The 25213-nt window shown below is 35.4% G+C and overlaps 1 non-coding gene across 1 annotated transcript; it reads right to left on the bottom strand.

The window, feature by feature from the left end:
* Nucleotides 1–18695: 18695 nt before the first annotated feature.
* Nucleotides 18696–18798, bottom strand: LOC123326552. The gene has a single exon (XR_006541172.1). It is a non-coding gene; the product is annotated as a U6 spliceosomal RNA (small nuclear RNA).
* Nucleotides 18799–25213: the final 6415 nt, after the last annotated feature.

Genomic DNA, 25213 nt, shown 5'->3' with positions numbered 1-25213 from the left:
GTCTGATATAAGGATTGCCACCCCAGCTCTCTTTTGGTGTCCATTAGCATGGAAAATGGTTTTCCACCCCCTCACTTTCAATCTGGGGCTGTCTTTGCTTCTAAAATGAGTCTCTTGCAGACAGCATATCGATGGGTCTTGTTTTTTAATCCAGTCTGATAGCCTGTGTCTTTTGATTGGGGCATTTAGCCCATTTACATGCAGGGTAACTATTGAAAGATAGGAATTTAGTGCCATTGTATTGCCTGTAAGGTGACTGTTACCGTATATTGTCTGTGTTCCTTTCTGGTCTATGTTGCTTTTAGGCTCTCTCTTTGCTTAAAGGACCCCTTTCAAGATTTCCTGTAGGGCTGGTTTTGTGTTTGCAAATTCCTTTAGTTTTTGTTTGTCCTGGAAGCTTTTTATCTCTCCTTCAATTTTCAATGACAGCCTAGCTGGATATAGTATTCTTGGTTGCATATTTTTCTCATTTAGTGCTCTGAATATATCCTGCCAGTCCTTTCTGGCCTGCCAGGTCTCTGTGGATAGGTCTGTTGCCAATCTAATGTTTCTACCATTGTAGGTTACATATCTCTTCTCCTGAGCTGCTTTCAGGATTTTCTCTTTGTCTATGAGACTCGTAAGTTTTACTATTAGATGTCAGGGTGTTGACCTATTTTTATTGATTTTGAGAGGGGTTCTCTGTGCTTCCTGGATTTTCATGACTGTTTCCTTCCCCAAATTAGGGAAGTTCTCTGCTCTAATTTGCTCCATTATACCTTCTGCCCCTCTGTCTCTTTCTTTTTCTTCTGGGATCCCAATTATTCTAATGTTGTTTTGTCTTATGGTATCGCTTATCTCTCGAATTCTGCCCTCGTGATCCAGTAGTTGTTTATCTCTCTTTTTCTCAGCTTCTTTATTTTCCATCATTTGGTCTTCTATATTACTGAATCTCTCTTCTTCGTCATTTATTCTAGCAGTTAGCACCCCCATTTTTTATTGCACCTCATTAATAGCCTTTTTGATTTCTACTTGGTTGGATTTTAGTTCTTTTACTTCTCCAGAAAGGGTTTCTCTAATAACTTCCATATTTTTTTCAAGCCCAGCTAGTATCTTTAAAGTGATTCTGAACTCTAGATCTGACATCATACTAATGTCCGTATTGAGTAGGTCCCTGGCAGTCAGTACTACCTCTTGTTCTTTTTGTTGAGGTGATTTTTTCTGTCTTGTCATTTTGTGCAGAGGAGAATAGATTAATGAGAGAACAAAATGCTAGCAGAGTAACAATGTCCCCAGAAAATATACTCTAAACAAATCAGAAAAGACCTGAAGCAGTGGAAAAAGAAATGGAAAGAGAGAAAAAAGAAAAAGAAAAAGAAAAAGATAAAGATAAAAACAAACAAAACAACAACAACAAAAAAACCAGAATGTGATCAAATATGATCAGGCTGGTATATAGTTCAGTGCCACACACTAGATTTGGAGTGTATTTTGGTCTTTTAGAAGAAAGTGCCTCCCAAAATTTTAAAGAAAGAAAAACTTATATATGTACAAAAATAAGGGTTGATATGATGAAGGGATGGAATATGACTGTAAAGATGAAAATTATAAAAAATTTTATAAAAGGAATTGATAAGAAGTTGTTTGAAAAAAGAAAGAAGAGGATTTAAAAAAAGAAAAAAAGGGAGAGAATGTGATCAGGCAGGGGAAAAGAAAACACCATATACTGGAGATTTAGGGTATATTTTAATCTTTTAGAAGAAACTATCTCAAAATTTTAAATAGAGAACTACTTATATATATATGCTAAAAATACGGGTAACTACTATGAAGGGATAGAATATGACTCTAAAAATGAAAAATAAAAATGTTTTTTTAAAAAAGGGATTGATAAGATGTTGGTTGAAAAAAGGAAAAAGAAAAATTAAAAAAAAAAAAAGAAAAAAAGACGTTTAAAAAAAAATTAACTTTGAAAGACTAAAGAATCATGGTAAAAAAGCCATGAATTCTATGTGCAGTATTCCCCTAGCGCTGGAGTTCTGCCATTCTCATTGATCGGTAAACTTGGTCTTGGCTGGCTGTTCTGGCTGATCTTCTGGGGAGGGGCCTGTTGCTGTGGTTTCCAAATGTCTCTGCCGGAGGCGGAATTGCCCCGCCCTTGCCCCCTCCCGGCTAAGTAATCTGCTTGGGTTTGCTCTCTGGAGCTTTTGTACCCTGCGAGGTTTCCGTACAGCTTTGGAGGTGGAGAGTGAAAATGGCGGCCTCCCAATCTCCGCCCCGGAGGAGCCGAGAACTCGGGGCCTCGCTCCTCAGTGAGCCCCCAGAGAAAAGCCGTCAGTCACTCCTGTCTCCCCGGTCTCCGGCCTCACTCCGTGCTCACCCGGCCTGTGACCACGCGTTTCCATCTCTGGCACCTGACCCCGGGTGGAGTCTCCAAACCCAGTAGATCCCTGCGGTGCACTCCCGCGCGGCTCCTCCCAGGGGAGGAAGGTGAGTCTCCCCGGTTCTGCCGCTTGTTGGGTCCCTGGTGGAGGAGCAGTGGCCCGACTGTGCCGCGGATCACGGTTTATGGCAACCCCAAGCTGAGAGCCCGCACCTGGGCTCCGCGTGTGCAGCCGGCTTCCCTGCTCCGTTACCTGGGAGCTCTGCCACACTCAGGACCCCGAGGGTCCTGAGACCACACTGTCCCGGAGGGTTCCACCCCCCGCTTAGCCACCAGAGTGACGTCCCTCAGTGGAGCAGACTTTTAAAAGTTCCGATTTTGTGCTCCGTGGTTCTATCACTTGCCTGAAGCGGCCTACAGAGGCCCCTCCCCTGCCCTCTATCCTCCCGAATATCGCCTCGGATTCACTTCTCCGCACGTCCTACCTTCCAGAAAGTGGTCACTTTTCTGATGAGAGAGTTGTTGCTCTTCTTTTCTTCGATCTCCTGTTGAGTTTGTAGGTGTTCAGAATGGTTTGATCCCTGTCCAGCTGAATTCCTGAGAAGAGACGAAATCCAGGTCTCCTACTCCTCCGCCATCTTGCTCCGCCCCCACGACCCAAAGCTTTTTATGAAGTTCTTTGCTGTGTACATCACTTACTATTGCTGAATAACAAAGTATACCACCAAATCTTAATGGGTTCAAACTCAGTGACTATTTATCATCTCACAATTTCTGTGGAAGTATTTGGCGTCAGCTTAACTGAGCAGTTCTGGCATTGGCATCAAGTGCTGAAAGCCTCAATAAAAATACAAGCTTCTGGAGCTTCAGCAAATGGCTGGTAGACTGAATTGATGATGTTAGCCTAATAGGCCAAGTTCTAGCTTTTATTTTCTAAGATGATTAACTTGGATTAGAACATAGAAAAAGTCGGGGTCCAAATGGAAGTTTTAGTCTTAGGTCTTTCTCTGTTTAGTGGTGCTAAGTAGTTTAGGACATCAGAAATTATTTAGATCCAGTTCCAAGTCTCTCATGAATATCACTTTTAAAGAGTTTAATATGAAATAAAATTATCATAGCACCAGCCCCATGTTACCAAATTCTAAAAAACATAAAACAAACAAATAAAAAAAAAACAAGCTAAATCTTATCCCTCAACAAGCTTCCCAGGAAAATTATCTTCCAGAATATAAATGTGGTGGTATTGAGGATCATATCAGAGACTAAATGGCATCTGAGTGATGGATTAGGAATAGGGAAAAAAAATCTAATAATTATCATCATCAAAACAGTAGTCTTTCAGAATTCATGGATTTTGTACTTAAATTAAGTTGACTTAAACAGTTGATGTTTACTATGATACTTTAAAATATCTAGAGGGATGGGCACCTGGGTGGCTCAGTCATTAAGCTTCTGCCTTCGGCTCAGGTCATGGTCCCAGGGTCCTGGGATCGAGCCCCACATCAGGCTCCCTGCTCAGCGGGAAGCCTGCTTCTCCCTCTCCCACTCCCCCTGCTTGTGTTCCCTCTCTCACTGTGTCTCTCTCTGTCAAATAAATTAATAAAATCTTTAAAAAATAAAAATAAAAAAAATATCTAGAGGGAAAAATCCACATGTGCAAATTATCTCTTGAAAAGTGAAAGTAATCAAACCATTTAATTTCAGTTTTTCTTTTGAATCCCACATTTGTGTCAAATGAGAGCTGCCCTGAGAATGTGCTGCTTTCCACATCCCAGACCCCATTACTCATTAAGACATACTGTCCAATGTCTTCCTTAAACACTTAAATGTGAATAAGCTAAGCCTACCTTTTCCTGTATATTTACTTATTTTGCTATCAGTATCTCATTTTTCATTTCATATGTATCCTGTCTCCTAATATTTTCTCCTCTGTCTTAAGGAAACCTCTCTCCACTTTTAGCTTATGTATCTTCTGTGTTCCTTTTTGTTTTCATTCTGACAGTAAGACAGAATCCGCTCTAGTTTCCTGTTGATTTATTTGCAAACTTGGTTTCCAGGGGGCAGTGTTTTAATCTCAGGCCTTTTAAGTTGCTTTCTTATCCTTTGGGTTTTCTAATGATTTCATGAATATTTTTTTAACTAACTCGACTTAAGAAATTGGCATATTTTCACAGTTACAAGAGAGCCATCATTACTTTTTATTGTGTTTAAATAAAATCTAACACTTTTTCATGGGAAAACTTATGTTTGGGTCTCATATGTAATTTATGAACCTAGAATTCATGTGAGACCATATATGACCCTGATTCTTGTGTCTGGGGACAACCACATACATCTAAGTTTGAATATTTACTATTCTCTTCCTCACTTCTAATCCCAAATGGAAGTAGGTGTAGTCTACCCAGTAGTGCCTACCTAGGAGCAGTAACAAGTTAAAGCTAGAATCTCACACATAATTGCTTTGTGGGACTTACTGAAATCAGCAGCTTTAAAATAAGAACATGTTATTTTGTTCAACATTGCATAAGAAGGATTGTACTCAGCTTCATCATCTCCTGCAATAAAAGGTAAAGCTAAATACATGCAATAAAATGCCAAGGCTACTACTATTTATTTAAATCCACCAGTGAGAGCCCCAGGCTATTTAAATATGTTTCAGCAGTGCGCACCTCAGTTGAAGTTTTAGGCTCCTGATACAAAGAGAAGCAGAGCTACTCTTAACTGAATTCAGTCTAGAGAAGGAAGCTTGGTTGAGTGCTAAGGCAGGCTGCCTCCTGAGAAGTAGGGAGAAAGGGGTGATTAATTTTCTATCATTTATTTTTATGAAAACAAAGTCAAAGAAAAGGAGCATATGATTATGTTAATGAAGTCAGAGCAGAAAAAATAAAGAACAGTGATGGAATGTATTTTTAGGGTAGATCAAGAAAATATATTAAGGCAATTTAAGCAGAGAAATAGAGTGCAGTGTTAAGGCTCATATTTCCTGACATAGAATACATGTTTAATAAATGTTAGTTTTTTAAAATATATGCCAATATGGAAATCTATGTTTTTATATTTAGTCATAGATATAAAAGTAATTTACATTCTGTGCAGTTTCCTATACCTTGTGTGACCCTGTTATTGTCTCTCTTGGCTAGAAACACTGACTCATTAGTTCCAAGGTAAATAAAATGAATTTCTGAACAACTAAAAAAAGAATTTCAGCAGTGACAATAGCCTTGCATTATTTTAAGCATCAAAGTCACTGAAAACTAAAATTTATAGGTGAAATACAGACATCTTTGCCACGTCTATCTCTTCCTTTGTTTTTTTCTGCTTTCTGTAATGTCATCTATCAAATAAATACCACCTGTCAAATGGTATGCTGTGGAGTCCTCAGTACAATCTCAGTAAAGCAACACTAATTGTAAAGTCTAATCTAGAATACTTTTACCCATTTTTATACAACATACTATGAAATATGGTGTAGAAGTTAAAATAATTATCTAATTGGAAAATATATTGACCAGTCCTGAACAAATACCATCACTTAACATATCACTTGAAAAGACACAAATTGCAGACTGAAATAAGCATAAAGTAATTATAGTATAAATGGTTTCAAAAATCTACCATCTTATTCCTGCTAGGCCATCAGAAATATGACTACACCATTCCAAGCAATTGAGAAGAAAAAAAAAAAAAAAAAGGAATGACTTCTAACCTATTGTGGGGAAAAAAAGTGCATTATAATGGTTTTGCATTTCTGGCTACCTATTTCCCCCTATGACTGAGAAAAAGAGAAAAAGATCCAAGTTAGTATAAATTTGATGTTATCTGAGTAAAAACTGAAATTACATTTACCTATATTAGGAAACTAAAAAATCAATTGAGAGAGATAATGTGATAAAGAGGTTAAGGGCATAAATTCTGGAGATGAAGAATCGTAGGTCAAATCCTGGCTATTCCACTTGTAATCTCTTTGGTAGTGTGCAAATCACCTCTCTGTCCCTTAGATTCCTAATCTGTATGTTAATAGTATCTGTCTCAGAATAGTTTTTATGTTGTATATGATAGTGTCTGTAACATATTTAATCATATCTAAGTGTTTGCCCTTATTTTTGGTGATAGTTCATTATTATCCCATTCTCTCCAGCAAAGGTGGTAGAGGAAGCTCACATATTTGGATTGAATTCTTAGTCCTGGTGAACTAACACAGTTGTTGGACTCTGCCAGGTTCATGGGTTATCTATCACAAGTCTGCACTGTAGTGCACTACTTCAGTAGATCCCCCTTTGTCACTCTTCTAAAATTACTGCTCAAGGCTGCATGCAGTTGTGGCTTTTATTGAGTACTGGGAGGTATTTTCTGAATATCATTACTATATAACAAAGACTTCAGCCATGTTCTTAAAGTCTTTCATCAATTCTCACTAACCATCAACACTTAATGATATGCCAGTTATATCAGCTGCTTTCTTTTCTCTCTCTCTATGTCCCCAACTACCCTTTCCTCAGATCTTCCTGGAAATTCCAAATTTCTCACTTAATTATAAAAATTAATTTTGCTCTTTTGTGTCATTGTTTTTATTTCTAGGTAATGCCCTAGGCAATATATTTTAGGAAGTAATTAATAGCCCAATGTACTTTCCTAGTAATAGAGGATAATTGTAAGAAAGTAATTAAAAATTATTGAGCATCTATTTTATTTCAGGTATATTTTTAGGTTTAAACAAATTAAAAAACAAACAAACATACGATATTTGGAAACTAAAGAATGTTGGAAGAATATGTATCTAGAAAATGGCAGGTCCAGAATCTGGACACATGTTCTGTGTACCACACTATGTTGAAATGTCTCTTCTCAACTTTTATATAGAGAAGCCTTTTCTTTTAGTCAGATTACACTTACATGTACTTTCTGATTATTCAGATATGTGCAGATCTTACCTTCAGAACTATATTAATTCAATTTAACATAATAATACTATTTATTGAGACCATTCAAGAGAAAAAAAATACAAACAGTGGCTGTGGAGTGCCTTTCCCCTATTATTCTTAGTTAATTTTAAATGTTGAACTGTGTAAGTAGATGGGAGAAAAGGAGCTCCTATTACTTTATTTTTTTTCCTTTTTTCCCCTATTATTTCAGAACAATTGGTAGAGTGATTCTTTGATGGATGATTCATTTGAGGCATGGTTGGCTAAATAGTTTAAGAGGCCCAGTACAAAACAAAAATGCAGGGTGCTGGTTTGGGGCAGGAAATCGGTTTCTTTTTCTCCAGAGCCTACCACCTGGGCCCATAGAGACCTTCAAGGGATTGCGACTTCCATGCTGGGATGCACTCAGTATCTGGATGGGGAGTAGGTGAGAGTTCCACATCAAGTCCCTTTGGAAGTCACCATTGAGTTGCTACCAGTCAGGGAGGCTGCCACCTTGCCCAGCCCCAGATCCAGATGCTGCAAGCTTCTCACTTAAATCTGACCCTATCCACTCCATTTATAAAACACAAATTCAAAGATAATTTTAAAATGATGACAACAGAACATGAAACCTAAGTGCAGGGCCTTTTTAAGTGCTGGGCACTGTGCAACTTCACTGATCATTAGAGCCAACCTGATTAGAAGAGTTGACAGAGACTTCAAATATGATTCCTTTGGAAGAATTACACTGCTGTCCATAGTTAATGCTGGTTCTTGCTCAGGAATATAAGGAGAGCCTGGGGCCTTAGGCTCAGATTATAGAAGATGGATTGGAAACTTGTCATGAGGCTAGCTGCCTAAATAGGGACACTGGGGGATATAAAAATGTTTGACAGATATAATGGAAGAAAATGATATTCTAGATCAAGTAAAGAGTATGATAAAAATACCAGGAAGGGGAAGGATAAAATATATTTTGGGGAAAAAAAAAGAATGTTGATATATATTGTTGCATTAAAGGAGAAAGGTGGGAAAATAGTAGGAGTAAGATTGAAAATGTTAGTAGCCAATTGTAAATGCTTTACATTTAAATTGAAAAAAAATGTGTGAAATTGGAAAGCAATCCATTAAAGGGAAATGATGTGGACTCGTATTGATTGAAATAGATTTTAACTTTATTGATAGGAATTTTGTTCCCTGATGATGGTTTTGAGTTTACTCAAAACAACTGCATGTTCACAGTTTATTTGCTAAATTTCAATCTGTCAAGGAGAACTGTGTTGTAAATAGGGAAAACTAGGAATTAGGAACCTGAATGTTAGCATTTTTGTGATCTTTAGAACATCCAGGTAGAAATAAGCCTTGTAAAGGGGGAATTCTGGGGAATAGTAGCCTCATGTAAGTGTAGATTTTCCAATCCATATAAGAACCAAACCAAATTCCAAAAGTATAAGAATATAAAATGAAAAAAGTCAGTGTGGAAATTAGAGAATAATGTCAAACACATAACTGCAAACTTTGAGGAAATCCTGAAATTCCTGGCAAAACAGTTATGTGGTGAAGGAGATAAGCGTCACTCCATATTCCAATCTTTTAAGGAGCAAGAGCCGAAGGCAAGGTCAAGGTAGGATAGTAGAAGAAAATAGATAATTTTAACTAAGACTGTCTTAACAGTTTGACAAAACAAAACCCACAAACAATCAGAACACACATGGAAAGAGACACACATGGTATGGAGAGTAGACTTTTAATTGACATTTTCACCATTGTGCTTAATGTGTTCACTCAAAATTAGAGCTGGCAAGCAAGTTCCATGACAGGAAGATTAGCAACTGAATAGGATTTTATACTCCTCCAGGGTGTTAGAATTTTCAGTGTATCTTCACGGTAGTCCTAGAATATAATCAGACCAGAGTCGCATCAGATGCTAAAAATTCCTCTATTCCTCTACTGAAGCTGTGAGTTCCAAACTCACCACTTTAGGATTCTGAGTGATTAAATCTGTGAAATAAAGTAATTTCATATGCCCCCTTTCATGGGCAGAATTGTGTCCCCCAAAATTCAAATGTTGAAATTCTAACCCCCAGTATCTCAGAATATTTCTGTATTTGGAGATAAGAACATTAAATAGGTGATTTTGGTTTAACTGAGGTCATTAAATTGGGCCGCAATCCAAGATGACTGATGTTCCTATAAGAGATTAGGACACAGACACACAGAGGAGAAACAGGTGAAGAGGGAAATGTTATCTACAAGCCAAGGACAGATGTCTCAGAAGAAATCAACTCTACAGACATCTTGATCTTAGACTTCTATCTTCCAGAAGTATGAGAAAATAAATTTGTTGTTTAGGCCATCCAGTCTATGATACTTTATTATGGAATCTCTAAAAAACAAACACACCCCTCTTAAATTCTAAAAAAGACTTATTAACTATAACTACAAAAGGTTATAGGCTGTCCAATTGATACCCAGTTATACTAGGTTTAGGAAAATATGTGTTTTGAATATACTTACTCACATTTAAGTATAGTATTCCCCCCCTTATCTTTGGGGATACATTCCAAGACTCCAGTGGATGCCTGAAACTACAGATAGTACTGAATCTTATATATACTGTGGTTTTTCCTATACATACATCCCTATGATAAAGTTTAATTTATAAATCAGACACAGTAAGATATTAACAGCAATACTAATAATAAAATAGAACAATTATAATTGTATGCTGTAATAAAAGTTATGTGGATGTGGTCTCTCTGTCTCTCTCCCCACAAATATCTTATTGTATTGTACTCACCCTTCTTATGATGATATGAGATGAAAAACTGCCTCCATAGTGGGATGAAATGAGGTGAATGATGTAGGCAATTGACATAGCATTAGGCTACTATTGACCTTCTAATAATAAGTCAGAAGGAGGATAATCTGCTTCTGGACCATGGCTGATCATGGGTAACTAAAACCATGGGAAGTAAAACTTTGAATGCGGGGGCTACGGTAAGTATAGATAGAAGGGAATTCCATGAAAGAGAAGTTTCTGAAGACATAAACAGAACATACTGAATACAGTTGATGGCCATACTTCTTTTTTTCAGATCAAGTCATTTTTTAAAGTAAATTAGAGGCAACAAATAACTCTATTTCCTTGAAAATTAAAGAGCTCTTTTATGAAATGTACTTCAGATGATTCTAATCCTTCAGCATTCCGTGGATGCCTTTTATGTCTAAATAAGAACACTTTAGCTATAATCAAATCATCTTTGAGACTTTCCAACTACCTAATATTATTTTGAATTTCAGGAGGATTCAGTATTAATTGGAGATATAGATTAATGGTTGGTTCATTTATAAGCTGGTTTCACAAGTCCTGCCCACCTTAAATCCCCTTTTGAAATTCCTTTTGAAATTCCTTTTGAAATTCCTTCTCTGTCCTCTTTATTATTACCATTTTCCCAACTAATACATCATTTATTCTCCATAAATACCATTAAACAAAACTAGTGGTGCAAATGTTTTTCTTTGCAGGTATAGGGCAATAGATGATAATAATAGATGAGGCAAGAAAAAACTTACATATCAAACATCACTATCCTAAAATTAGATGTCCATTACACATAAAAGAGTTTCTTCCTGGCTTTCACTTTCTTTTCCTTTCCTTCCTTTCTGTCTTCTCTTTCCTCTTCTTCTTCTTTTTTTTTTTTCAGTAGGCTCCACATCCAGTGTGGGGCCCCAAACTCATGACCATGAGATTGAGACCTGAGCTGAGATCAAGAACTGGACACCTAATCAACTGAGCCACCTAGGTGCCCCTCTCCCTGGCTTTCTTATGCCCTTTATTGCTGTCTTACGCTTGCTTCTTAGGGTAACTTTCTCCAGCACCAACTGTCAGCTTCACTCTCTCCCCATAAAAAAAAGAAAAGAAAAAAATAATCCGTTTGTTTCTTATGTAGAGAAATTGACTTTTTGGAAAGTAAACACCTATCTGGGTTACGCTTAGAAGGCCTCATCTTTCATGATCAACTATCCCATTATTCCGTTAAGGTACTTTACCTGAGACAAAGAGAATTTCTCTTCCTAAGAGGAAGCTACTTTCCCTGGTAAATCAACTGAATCATTTGGTATACAGCTTTTTCTTTTTTATTACTTTTTTATAAGGAATGATTAATGAGAAGCTAAGACAACAATATGAAATTAATAGGGAACTATCAAAGATAAAAGAATTTAAACCAAAAAAATTCTATACTAGTATATAATGTCCTTAGTAGTAGTAAATACAGAAAATGTAACAATGTGGGATAACTGGTGTGCATACATGCACAAAGTCTATTAAAATGCTAAAGAAAAGAATAAAGCAATGACATGAATAAAAATAAAAAATAATTGATAAATCAAAAATGCAGTGTTTTAAAATTCTTAATACACTTCACCTACATGCAGTTCACAGTAGGGCTTCTGATGGGTGGGAGACTGTTCACATAGTCATAATCTTGGTCATCCTCTTTTGCTTCACTCCCATTAGGTGATTTAGGGAATCACTCCCATTAAAGCTGTTCTCCTTGTTTGGTTGTAATCCTTGAATAAAGGTCAGGAGAAGAATAATCATCCTACATTGATAGCTACCTGTATGTCACAACTCTGGTACCAGCATGATGATACTGCTGTATCTTTTTTTCTGCCCAGAAAGAACAGCAGGTGGCAATGATCTTTCCATGGCAATGTGTTAAAGAAAAAAGCTGTCCCATAGCTTATTTTTGGACCATGGTGGTGAACAACTGCTACCAAAGGTTGCCTGCTTTTCCTCAATCTTAGGCCACTCTCTCTACCTAGTTTTTCAGTTCTTTATCAGCTTTTTTTTTTTTTTAAGACTATATTTATTTTACAGAAAGAGTGTGAGAGAGAGAGAGAGCAAATGCAAGCGCACAAGCAGGGGGAGCGGCAGGCAGAGGGAGAGGGAGAGGCAGGCAGAGGGAGAGGGAGAAGCAGGCTCACCGCTGAGCAAGGAGCCCGCCACTGACACAGGGCTCGATCCCAGGACCCTGGAATCATGACCTGAGCTGAAGGCAGGCACTTAACTGACTGAGCTACCCAGGAATCCCTCTTTATCAGCTTTTAATATGCATTCATTCATATCTCCAGAACTGAGCTTGAATTTCGAATCAGCAGTTGATACTAATTTTCATCTTTCCATTTTTTTCTGGTTTTGCATATATCTGAAGTTGGAAAGATACTGATATTTGTGCAATCCTGGATGTAAAAAGATCTTCTAAAAGTTAAAGGTAGTCAAAGATAAAAATGCCCTACTCTGTGTCAAGTCATTATGTTGTACACCTGAAACTAAAATTGTGTGAAGTATACTTCAATTAAAAAAAAAAAAGCCCTACTCTGAAAGGCACTTGACATGCTCAATAGACATTCCAAGGAAAATTCAAGAGAAATGTTTTAGATATGATTTATGTTAAAATTGTCTTAAGAATTCTTTTATTTAAATATGTCATTATATTTCCAAACATATTGTTTGGTGCTTAATCTTGGTATCAATAAAAACCACACATTTACCTTTTTTTCTCTACAAAAATGTATTTCTGATGCCCAGGCATATTTTTTATTTAACTTCCTTTACTTCCTTTATCCCAAGGCTGACCTGAACCATTCCATGTTCTTTTACCCTCTATATATACCATGAAACATCTTTCTTTTATTATTGCCAACTATAGGAATTACAAATGTAATTACTGTGGCAGCTATTTCCGTTTGCATTCAATAACTTAGGAAATGTAAAAATTTAGTATATAACTTTTTGAAAACCATAAAACTAATTCTTGAACAGATTTAGCACCTTGATTGATTAGATTTCCTGTTACTTGACTAGATTTCCTAATACTCTCATCTAATAAGAAAACTAGGAGTTATTCTCTGGATATCTCCACCCCCCCCCCATTTTCTCCCCAAAATATTTTTCATTTGTAACATATTATACTTTATGTCCACAGGCAATTTTGTTTTTATCATGTGTTATGCTCCAGATTAGGCTGAAGGAACAAGTATTATTTAAATCATTTAACAAAGAAAAGCTTGATATGGAAGCTGTGCTTTTTAAGAAATTATTAGATCTCTCCAGATGCCATATTGAATGATCAAAACACCAGAATTCTTCTGTCCAGTGAAACTTCTAATGAATTATTGTCTGATGGATTAAAAATAATTCTGAAAGAGCACAATGCAAAAATACTGAAATTACTGAAAAAAGACCAGGAGAGAGAGATGGATATTCCACATTATTAATAAGATTTTGAGCATTTCTTATCTTAAAATGATTTCTCCCCTCTTATTTTAAAAGAGAATAATCCAGGATTTAGCAAGTTATTCTTTCATCATTTGACAAAGGCCAAGGGAATTTAAATAATGTTTCTTTCTTTCTTTTTTTTTTAACATATAATGTATTACTTGTTTCAGGGGTACAGGTCTGTGATTCATCAGTCTTACACAATTTACAGCACTCACCATAGAACGTACTCTCCCCAGTGTCCATCACCCAGCCACCCCATCCCTCCCACCCCCCTCCATTCCAGCAACCCTCAGTTTGTTTCCTGAGATTAAGAGTCTCTTACGGTTTGTCTGCCTCTCTGGTTTCATCTTGTTTCATTTTTCCCTCCCTTCCCCTCTGATCCTCTGTCTTGTTTCTCAGATTCCTCATATCAGTGAGATCATATGATACTTGTCTTTCTCTAATTGACTTATTTTGCTTAGCATAATACCCTCTAGTTCCATCCATGTCATTGCAAATGGCAAGATTTCATTCTTTTTGATGGCTTCATAATATCCATTGTATATATACACCACATCTTCTTTATCCATTCATCTGTTGATGGACATCTAGGCTCTTTCCATAGTTTGGCTATTGTGGACATTGCTGCTATAAACATTGGGGTGCATGTACCCCTTCGGATCACTACATTTGTAACTTAGAGGTAAATACCCAGTAGTGCAATTGCTGGGTCATATGGTAGCTCTATTTTCAACTTTTTGAGGAACCCCCATACTGTTTTCCAGAGTGGCTGCACCAGCTTGCATTCCCACCAACAGTGTAGCAGGGTTCCCCTTTCTCCGCATCCCCGCCAACATCTGTCGTTTCCTGACTTGTTAATTTTAGCTATTCTGACTGGTGTGAGGTGGTATTTCATTGAGGTTTTGATTTGGATTTCCCTGGTGCCGAGTGATGTTGAACACTTTTTCATGTGTCTGTTGGCCATTTGGAAGTCTTCTTTGCAGAAATGTCTGTTCATGTCTTCTGCCCATTTCTTGATTGGATTATTTGTTCTTTGGATGTTGAGTTTGATAAGTTCTTTATAGATTTTGGATACTAGCCCTTTATCTGATATGTCATTTGCAAATATCTTCTCCCATTCTGTCGGTTGTCTTTTGGTTTTGTTGACTGTTTTCTTTGCTGTGCAAAAGATTTTTATCTTGATGAAGTCCTATAAATAATGTTTCTTTAGAATTGCTTTCATATAAACTCTGGACTATCACTTTCTAAATGAATCCAAACTTTGTGTAAAAAAATAATGCAAATGTCTACAAAACTTGCATATAAGTTTTGAATTTTTTACGGGCCTTAGGTTAATACCCTCTCCTTGGGAGGCAAACTTTTAGTGTACTTCATGAAGAAACTTTAGAAAACTTTACTCTGTAAACTCACAGAGTAGTGGTTTTGGATTTCTGCCATCTCTTGTGAAATTGAGCCCTAACTTAGAACTGTATTAATAATGCTTTATCTACTTAGCCATCCTCCTTTCCCCCCGCAGTTATCAAAATAGGTTAACTTCAGTTGGACCTCATTTTTGTCACATAGGTGGTTTCATCAGGTTTCAAGAACCATTACAGAATGACTGTCACCACTTCTACAGAAATAACTTAAATTCCCTTAACCTGAAGTATAAAGTACAATAGTAAGTGACTTAGCCATCAAACCTATGTGACAATGTCAAACATGAAGCATTTTTTTGAGGAAAAATAATGTATTTCATGTCTTGTAGTACTTGGAAAGCCTACAGTATCAAAGTTATATAGGAACTTAAAAGAAGAAAATCCAAGCAACTTTCAACTTTATCGAAGCAAAAGCTACAAAAAAAAAATGCAGACTGCATTTATGATGCAAAATCAGTGAGCAGAAAAATGAATAACCCAGTCAATTAGTTATATGTAGGGGTGTGTGTGTGTATGTGTAGATAGTTTGGGCATTAACTATCAATCCTTTATTATATGTATAACAAGGAAATCTTTATATAGGAGCGGTGAGAGAACATTCTTGATGATTAAAAGATAGTCTTATTTCTATCCTTTCATCTAATATGATATCCTGTATGACATATTCACCTCAGTTATGTATTATTTTCTAGTTCACTAGGAACTGACCTATTCATGATGCAGTATTGAGGTTCTACTCTCCAAACTATAGTTTCTCAAAGCTGTCATCATATTGTAGCCTGAGTTCTCATCATTCTCTTTCCTGGATCCAGAGTCTCATGGATTCTTGCTACATTTCTGTCCTTGAGTTCTGAACAATATCTCTAAACCCTTCCAATAATTGTCATTTTTATTGATCTAAGCTAATTTGAATATATACCTAATACAAGATATTTCCTGACAAAAATAGACTGGACTTCCTTTACACACACACACACACATATATATGTGTAAATATATATATGTGTGTGTGTAAAGGAAATATTTTATGAATATTTTATAAAATTTTCATGAGAAATGTACTTTTTTTCCCCCATTGAATTTTGTAAATGGCTCAAACACTGGGGATAAAGGATTTTCAGCTGAAGAAAATGGATATCCCTTCTCTTAATCATAATGAAAAATAGAGCAGAATATGAAGCAAACATTTGGACTACAAGAGTAGACATCTTCTGCTATATCAATCCAGATTTTATGGAAGTATAAAGTCATAAGCAATTCCAGTGAGGGGGGAGAGTGATATGCCCCTGGGCATATATGTCAGAATAGAAATGAGAAATAAGTGGTAACGCTGTCCTTTTCTTTCTTCTGGTATTAGTGGCAGAAACAAATTCTGGCAGCATTACTGAATCAAAAAGCATAAAAGCATCCTATTTTTGAAAAATTCTAAATTGGAATCAGTGTCAAAGGACTAGCGTAGCAGAGTTTAAGATGCTGTCTCCTGGTGAGAACCATGAGGAATGAAGACTCATCCTTTGGATATACAGAGAACCATGCCCTTTCTTCAAGATAGGAACAGAGCAGGGTAGATATAGCAGGGGTCATAAACAGAGAGTTGCTGGACTTGCAGAGTGGATTTCTTTATGGCGTAATCAACAGTAGTGGTGATATCATGGCCAGAGAAAAACTGGAAAAAAAAATTTTTTTAAGATTTTATTATTTGGGGGAGAGCGAGCGAGTGAGCACAAGCAGAGCGAGCGACAGGTGGAGGGAGAGGGAGAAGCAGGCTCTCCACTAAGCAGGGAGCCCAACGTGGGTCTTGATCCCAGGACCCTGGGATCATGACCTGAGCTGAAGGCAGATGACATTTAACCGACTGAGCCACCCAGGTGCCCCTGGAAAATTTTTCTAGAGTACATTTCTCAGAATTAATGTATTCTGCCACTGGCCCTTCCTCTTCTATAAGGTTATGACCAGTAAGCATTACATGCGTAGATCAGTAGATATGGAAATCACGTATCAATTTAAATTAATTTTGGCAAGAATTTGAAAAGAAATGTCAATAGAAAACATGGCAAAGGCTGATGGCAGAAGAGAACTTTCCTTCTTCTCACCTCACATTTAAATTTCATAACCTCTTTCTTTGTGTCAATTTACCCCCTAGCCTCTATCTGCAGCAGCTCCATACTTAGTCATCTTCCAGGTGAAATGATTTTTTATTAAACGTCTCCATAGTTGCATGGCAGCAATATTATATTTACAAGATACACATATATAAGCAGATATTCAGCAACATTTATTCTATGGTATGAATTCGCTTCTAGTTGGCACATTCCCTCAGCCTTCAGAATTTCAATGAAAAGTGTGCTTTATGTTCTTTCTCACCATTTTTATCCATCAAATTTTTCATAAACTGGGTCTTAGTTAAACTTCATTGCTCCAAAAACAACCAGAATATATTTTCGGCTCTTATTTTCATGTTGCAGTCTTAAATAACAGACCCCTAGCATTTCATGAGGGAAAGAATTAAAGAAAAACCATCTAGAAATATAATTCAGGTTTCCATTTATCGATACCTAATACTTCAAAGGAAATCTCACACAATGGACTTGCTAGACTTTATCTTCCCCTTAATGCTGAAAGCCAAATGTGAGATAAGTTTGATGTGAGATACATCTTACTTGGCCCTAGAAAAGGCCTGAATTCTCAAAATAATACTTCGAAATTTCTGAAAAAAATAAAGTTCTTTATTCTAATTCCTCGAGGAGAAAATTTCTTCATCTCAGGATAGTAATCTATGTACCTCTACCCATAAATAGATCTTTGCCCTCTGAGGTTCCAGATGTGCACATTTTGATTCCCACAATGATTCTTATTCTTTTTAACTGCAGTTGTGATCTTATGTGTGAGCACAACAGTCAAAACTATGTTAATAATCTACCTTTGTATACTAAAGCCAAGCAGGAGAGAGGATGATTAAAATGATGGTATAGAATTTGATCAACAGAGCCCCTCATCTTCCCATGTGGCATTTAGATACCAAATATTAAAAATATTGCTTATACTTAACTGAAGCTTAACCGGAGCACCTTTGTGTAAAGTATACAGTGTGTTCAACTTATGCTCTCTTCTCTTTAGGATTTGTTGGATGTACAGTGTATGCACACAGACACACACACACAGTTGGTATCTACATAGAGATGTGTGTGTTTAATTTGAACAATATTCCTATATCACCAGTGAAAGACTCTGGTAGAACCTGAAGTGAAAAATACATCTTGTGTCATAGACTAAAATGGGATCACCTAACTCTTTCTTGAATCAAACTTATTGCCATTCAGAACAAAAAATCAGAGAAAGGCTCAATTTTGTTTTGTTGGGTTTTGTTTTTCGTTAATAATTATTAGAATTAACTATACATTTTGCCAGCTTTCTTTCTCATCATTATTGTATTTCATGATTCTTCATTGATGAATTTATTAGTGTGCAAGAATACATTTAATAGTAATTCACCCTTAGAAGGTCATTGGGTAGTAGACTTTGAGTGCTTACATTTCTGAAAATGTTTTTATTTAGCTCTTAGTAGTATATACTACTGTGGTTGAGTATGAATCTAGGTTCTGACTATTTTGGTTAATACTGATTTATTGACCTCTAGAGAATTCTGCCAGGTAAGTCTGATGTCAGTCAGATTTTTATTCCTTCTTAGATAATCTTGTGATACTATTGTGTTTGCTATGAGTGAAGATGTTTATTCTCTCTGGAAACATTTTTTGTCATCCTTGTGCAGGGGCCATGCTAATCTCTGGGTCGTTCCAGTTTTAGTGTTATGTGCTGCTGAAGCAAGCTCTCTCTGGAAACTTTTTATATCGCATTTTCATCTTTTTAACTTTTTTAATATATAATTTACCATGGTGTTCCTTAAATTGTGCAGTTTTATATGAAATATATCATTAAAACATATATGAAACATGTATGTGACACATAAGGAAAAAGAAAAAAATATCTCTGAGCCCACAAATCAGCTTCAATATAAAATTTTCCGGTCTTCATAGAGTCCCCAGTGGACTTTCCGTGACAAAAACCAATCCCCTCTTCTCTCTCCTATGTTTTTTTCCCTCTTTTCTCTTCTAAAGGACTGCTAGCCTCAATTTTGTTTTATCTTTTGTCTGTGTTTAGAATGACATCAATATGTGTGAATTCCTGAAAACTGTATTTTAAGTTATATGTGTTTGACATCTAAATACATGATATACTATAATTTTTGGGCTTTCATATTTCCTTTTCTGTAAATTGCCTCTATGTATGTCCATTTATCTTCTGGATACTTTGGTTTTTTGTAAGTTTATAGGAATCCTATATATAATCTCAGTCCTAAATTGTGCAGTCATATGTATTGGAAATATCATTGATTAGTTTAAAGCCCTGTCATAGGACACTGTGATAATTATGGCATCTTTAGAAATAATACTTGATAGTTATCTGGCAGGTAAATCTTGCTCTTTGGGAATTCCTTGACTATTCTTGGCCTTTTACCACTTAAAATTTATAATATGTTTATTAATTTCCACCAAATCCTATTGGGATTTTGATTAGAATTAAATTGATTTTATATATCATTTTTGATAAATGTGGGATCTTGTGGTACTGTTTCTAATTTATGAGTATGTGATATCTCTTGATTTATTAATATCTCTTTCAATACATATCAGTGAGTTTTATGTATACTAAATACAAATTATACATAAAATGTATAAATTATATATAAATATTATACATGCTTTTTTTTCCTGTAGAAATTTTGCCCACATTTTCTTAGATTTTACTCCTTAGGTACATTAGAATTTTTGGTGCTAGGTTAAGTGATATATTTTAATTAGTTATTAGAAATGCTTGTAGTTTTAATATGAAAGTGTAGTAAAATTTCAAATATTAATTTGTATACAAATGTTCCATTGTCAGGGCGCCTGGGTGGCTCAGTCGTTAAGTGTCTGCCTTCGGCTTGGGTCGTGATCCCAGGGTCCTGGGATCAAGCACCCGCATTGGTCTCTTTGCTCAGCAGGAAGCCTGCTACTCCCTCTCCCGCTCCCCCTGCTTGTGTTCCCTCTCGCTGTCTTTCTCTCTGTCAAATAAATAAATAAATAAAATCTTTAAAAAAAAGTTCTATTGTTAATTTTAATAATTTTGTATAATCTACAATTTTTACAGTCTACTTGAAGATTCTTTTTTCTATATCATCTATAAAAATAAAGGATCTGACTTATTTTTTCCTATCTCCTTATCTATTTTCTTTACTTGATTTATTGCACTAGACATTATCTCCAGAGGAATATGAAATAACATCAGTAAGAATGGATGCCTTTTACTTGTTTCTGGTCATAAAATAAATACTTTAAATATTTCATGTTTTGTATTTGTTTCAAGTTTTACAATAGTTAAGGATTGTCAGGTTAAGAACATTTTATTTTCTGCTTTTCTTGGTAAGATTTTTTTTGACAATAATAAACAGATTGTGATTCCTTAATCCCCATTTTTGTAACTTTTGGGATGATTGGGATGATTACTTGATTTTCTCATACACAAGTTAGTTTATATTAATTTTTTTGTAATACTAAAAAATACTAAAAAATAAATTCCTGTGGAAAGTTTAAAGTTTAAATTATTCAAGGTGTATTATCACCTTAATTTGTTCTTAATTAGGCTTAGGATATTTAAGATATTTGCATCTATGTTTAATGTGAGATTTGCTTATAATTCTATTTATAATATTGTCTTTATTAGAGTTGGTACCAAGTTTAGGATTTTGGTAAAGTAATATAGATATGTTCTCTTTCTGGACGTTATAATAATTGTGGTAAATTTATTTGTTCCTTGAATGTTAGTAGGTAATACTACTTGGACCTGCCCTTTTTTTGTAGGATGATTTTTAAAAATCATATCAGGTTTTGTCATGATTAGAGTAATATTAAGGTTTTTTTGTTTTGAGTCAGCTTTGACAAATATTTTATCTTCTTGAGAAGTAAAAGTTTTCAAATTTATTGGGATAAAGATTTCACAGTTTTAAAATACTGGTGTCCATTGTTTTCATACATGTTTTACTTTCCTAATATGGTCTGTTTTTTGCCTTCTCTCTTTCTTCATCAATGTTAGTTTGTAAATCTTTTTTTTTTTTTTTTTTTTTTTTTAAAGATTTTATTTATTTATTAGAGAGAGAGCACATGAGAGGGGGGAGGGTCAGAGGGAGAAGCAGACCCCCCGCTGAGCAGGGAGCCCGATGCGGGACTCGATCCCGGGACTCCAGGATCATGACCCGAGCCGAAGGCAGTCGCTTAACCAACTGAGCCACCCAGGCGCCCTAGTTTGTAAATCTTAAAGCCTTATGAATCTTATATTTTTAAGAAGCTCACTTTTGTTGATAAGTTGAATCTATATTTTTAAATGTATTTGTAATTTCTTTTTATTCTTTGATATTTAATTACAGTATGTTTCAGTTTTTCTAATTTGTTAAGTTGCATTGCAGAAAGTCTCAAATCTTTTTTAAAAAAAGTCTCTACTGCAATTTTTTAAAAGGTTTTATTTATTTATTTGAGAAAGAAAGAGCATGAGCAAGGGGGGCGGGGTGGTGGGGAGTGGGGGCGGTGCAGAGGGAGAGGGAGAAGCAGAATCCCTGCCAATAGCAGAGCCCAACACTGGGCTCCATCCCAGGACCCTGAGATCATGACCTGAGCCAAAGTCAGATGCTTAACTGACTGGGCCACCCAGGCGCCCCTCTACTTCAAGTTTTATTATACAGTTTTGTCATTACTTTTTCTTTCTGCTTTTATTAAAAATATGTTGGGCGCCTGGGTGGCTTAGTTGGTTGGGCAACTGCCTTCAGCTCAGGTCATGATCCTGGAGTCCCGGGATCCAGTCCCGCATCAGGCTCCCTGCTCAGCGGGGAGTCTGCTTCTCCCTCTCCCGCTACCCCCTCTCGTGCTCACTCTCTCTCTCTCTCTCTCAAATAAATAAAATCTTTTAAAAAAATAAAAATAAAAATTTTATTCCTTGATTTATATAAGTACAGTTATTAATTTCCAAACAATTAGAATCTTCCTAAATTATATGTACTCTTGATTTTTAACTTAATTTGTGACCAGATTTTTTTTTTTTTCATTTTTTGAGTCTTGCTTTAGAGCTTTGAATGAGATCAGTTTTCATAAGTGGACCTTGCAAACTGGAGAAAAAGGCATATATTTTCTTAGTTATTAGGTATAAAGTTATATATTTATCTAGTATATTTAGGTGTTCATTATATTGAATTTTCAAAATTCTTACTGATATTTATTGTCTGTCATTTCCAGAGAGAGATGAATTAAATTTTCCCAATAGGATGTTGGATCTGTCTCCTTTTAATTCAGTCAATTTTTGCTTTATATTTTTAAGATACTTTTATTAGTTGCATAAAAGAGTAGAATCATATTTCCCTGGTGAACTGAAACATATGTTATTGGTAGTGACTGTCCTTTCATTTCAAACTTTTATTTCTCCATTACTGATTCTTTTGATTTATTTCAAAATGTCAATACCAACGATCTTTTGGTATTAATCTACAGTTTTTAAAATCTGTTATTGTATAATTATTTTTAATTTTTATTCATAAAATTTTATGATATGTTTTTATTGATATGGAAAATACTTATAATAGGCTGCTTATTGTTTAGTGTGAAACATAACATTTATATGAAATAATATGGAGGTATATAATGTGTCTATTTTTCATGAGTTTTGGATTATTTGTTTACATCAAACTATATTTGATAATTGTAGGGAAAACCAGAATGTGCTCCTGGGATTCAGATATGTCACCCTCATTCTTTTGGAGTTCAAGGTTCTAATTTGCTAAGTATAGCAAACTACCCAAAGACATTGCCCTGTCTTTACCAATCCATAATTCCATAACAACTATTATAAATATAGAAAGAACAATGGGGGTTGGAGAGAGAGCTAGAAACACACACACACACAGAGGGAGAGAGAGAATTTTACATCAAGTATTTTTAAAGTTTGTTAGACTTCCTAGTTTGTCAACTTGTCTTGAATTATTTCAACACACGTATCCTGAGAAAAGTAACTAGACTGCAGAAATGAATGAGGTTAAACTTGTCACATCATGGTTTTCTAAAGAAGTTATGGACAGTGCTTAAACACAATTTATTCTGAGTAATTCTATCTTATATTGGAGTGATGAGTTTATCTACTCTGTAAGAGCTTACTAGCTTACTGCCAGGGTTTACCCCCACACTCAGAAGTCGATTTAAATATGCTTTTAATTTTTTAGAGAAGCTTATATATGTCTAGAATAAAGAATTCCAAGGAAGCAACCTAAAATTCTAATGTAGCATTTCTAAAATAGAACACATATATGTACACATGCATTCACATGTACATACACAAACATATACATACATACTCTGTATTTACATAGATTCATCTAAATTTTGCATGTTTTTCATTGCATATGCCATCAGTTTTAATGAAAGTTACATTGCATAAAAGTGGAACAAAATACTAGTTTCATATCCTTTTACAATAAAAGTTCAATGTAGTAATTATTTAGTAAGTATTTCTGTGTATAATGACTCCTGTGTGTTAAATACATCATAAATTTTATCTTAATTTCATAAACTTTAGAAGCATAATATTGAAATCTACAGTTTATTTTTCAAATCAAACATACAATTTTTTAGATTGAGATTTTAGTGACTATCATTAAAATTTCTTAGAATTGTTAATATTTCTCATTGTAAATAGTTGAATTTACTACAGGAAATTTAGTTTATTAGTTATTTTTCTATAATGTAACACCTGACTTCTGACTTTTTCTCTTGCCCTCAAATGTATAGCCTTCACAGTGAGAAGACAAAATGCATTAAAAAACATGTATTTGAATAAGAGTAAAACCATCTGATTAGAAAATATTTTAAAGTAATAAAATTATTATGGATGAAAAATATATTTCCCTATATTTGTAGTAAAATGAGACAATCATAGGCTCCTCTTAATTTAATTTTAACTTGCAATTATTTCATTATGCTCTGCTTTAAGATAAGCTAAATTCCATTTTTTTTTTTTGAATGCATGTAACTGGTTCACATAGCATGCTGGCATTTAAAAATAAAATCTTGGGTATCAGTTTTCTAAAATGTCAGAGCAGCAGAGTATCTGAGTATCTGGTATTTGAAACATTTCTTTTTCAGAAATAATGTGTTTCTTATTGTTTTATAATTCCCAGTGTTTGACATGGATATTATGAAGAATTACAAGCACTTTTCTTTCTTTGTTTATATCTCTGGCATGTAATATTTTATATTACTATGGATTAAAATAGCACATACAGTGCAGGATTGACTTTGGTCTATATGACTTGCCATTTATTAAAAATATTTGTTTTCAGTTTATTAATGAGTTTTAAAACCATACAATTTAATTTATTGGGACATTAAAATTTCTTTCAGTGCCTTTATACTACTAAGAAAACCTGAAGCCCAGAAGCGCCTGGGTGGCTCAGTTGGTTAAGCGTCTGCCTTCACCTCAGGTTGTGATCCCTGGGTCCTGGGATGGAGCCCCGCATTGGGCTCTCTGCTCAGCAGGGAGTCTGCTTCTCCCTCTGCCCCTCCCCCCTGCTCATGCTTGCTCGTGCGCTCTCTCTCTCTCTCACTCTCTCAAATAAATAAAATCTTAAAGAAAAAGGAAAAAAAAAGAAAACCGAAGTCCAATAATATTCAAATTACTTGTCTAGATTAACTTTAGACTTAAACTCCACTCTCCTGATGACTAGTTAACCAGCCTAAAGTCCGTCTAATTTAGACTAGGGTATTTCAAAATGTATCAGCATGAATTTATGTGGATTTATAAGTATATGTCATTTGACCTCCAACTATCATTCATTGAAATCTCCTTTTATGGATATGAGTGTGACTGTTTTGAAAAGTATCAATGCTGAGGCACCTGGGTGGCTCAGTTGAGTGGCGGACTCTTGATTTTAGTTCAGGTCATAATCTCAGGGTCCTTGGATTGAGCCTCAGGTGGGGCTCTGGGCTCAGTGGAAAGTCTGCTTGGGATTCTCTCCCCTCTCCCTCTGCCCTTCCCCTTGTTTGCGTGTACGGGTGTGCTCTCTCTCTAAAATAAATAAATCTTTAAAAAATATATGTGTTAAAGTAAAAAAATGCAAAAACAATTTAGCCTGTTATTAATATTCACTACTTTCAGAAATCATACATGA

Source organism: Neomonachus schauinslandi, chromosome 13 (assembly GCF_002201575.2).
Source record: "Neomonachus schauinslandi chromosome 13, ASM220157v2, whole genome shotgun sequence".
Taxonomy (NCBI): domain Eukaryota; kingdom Metazoa; phylum Chordata; class Mammalia; order Carnivora; family Phocidae; genus Neomonachus; species Neomonachus schauinslandi.
Note: the sequence above shows the minus strand (reverse complement) of the source record. Positions and strands in the feature narration are given on the sequence as shown.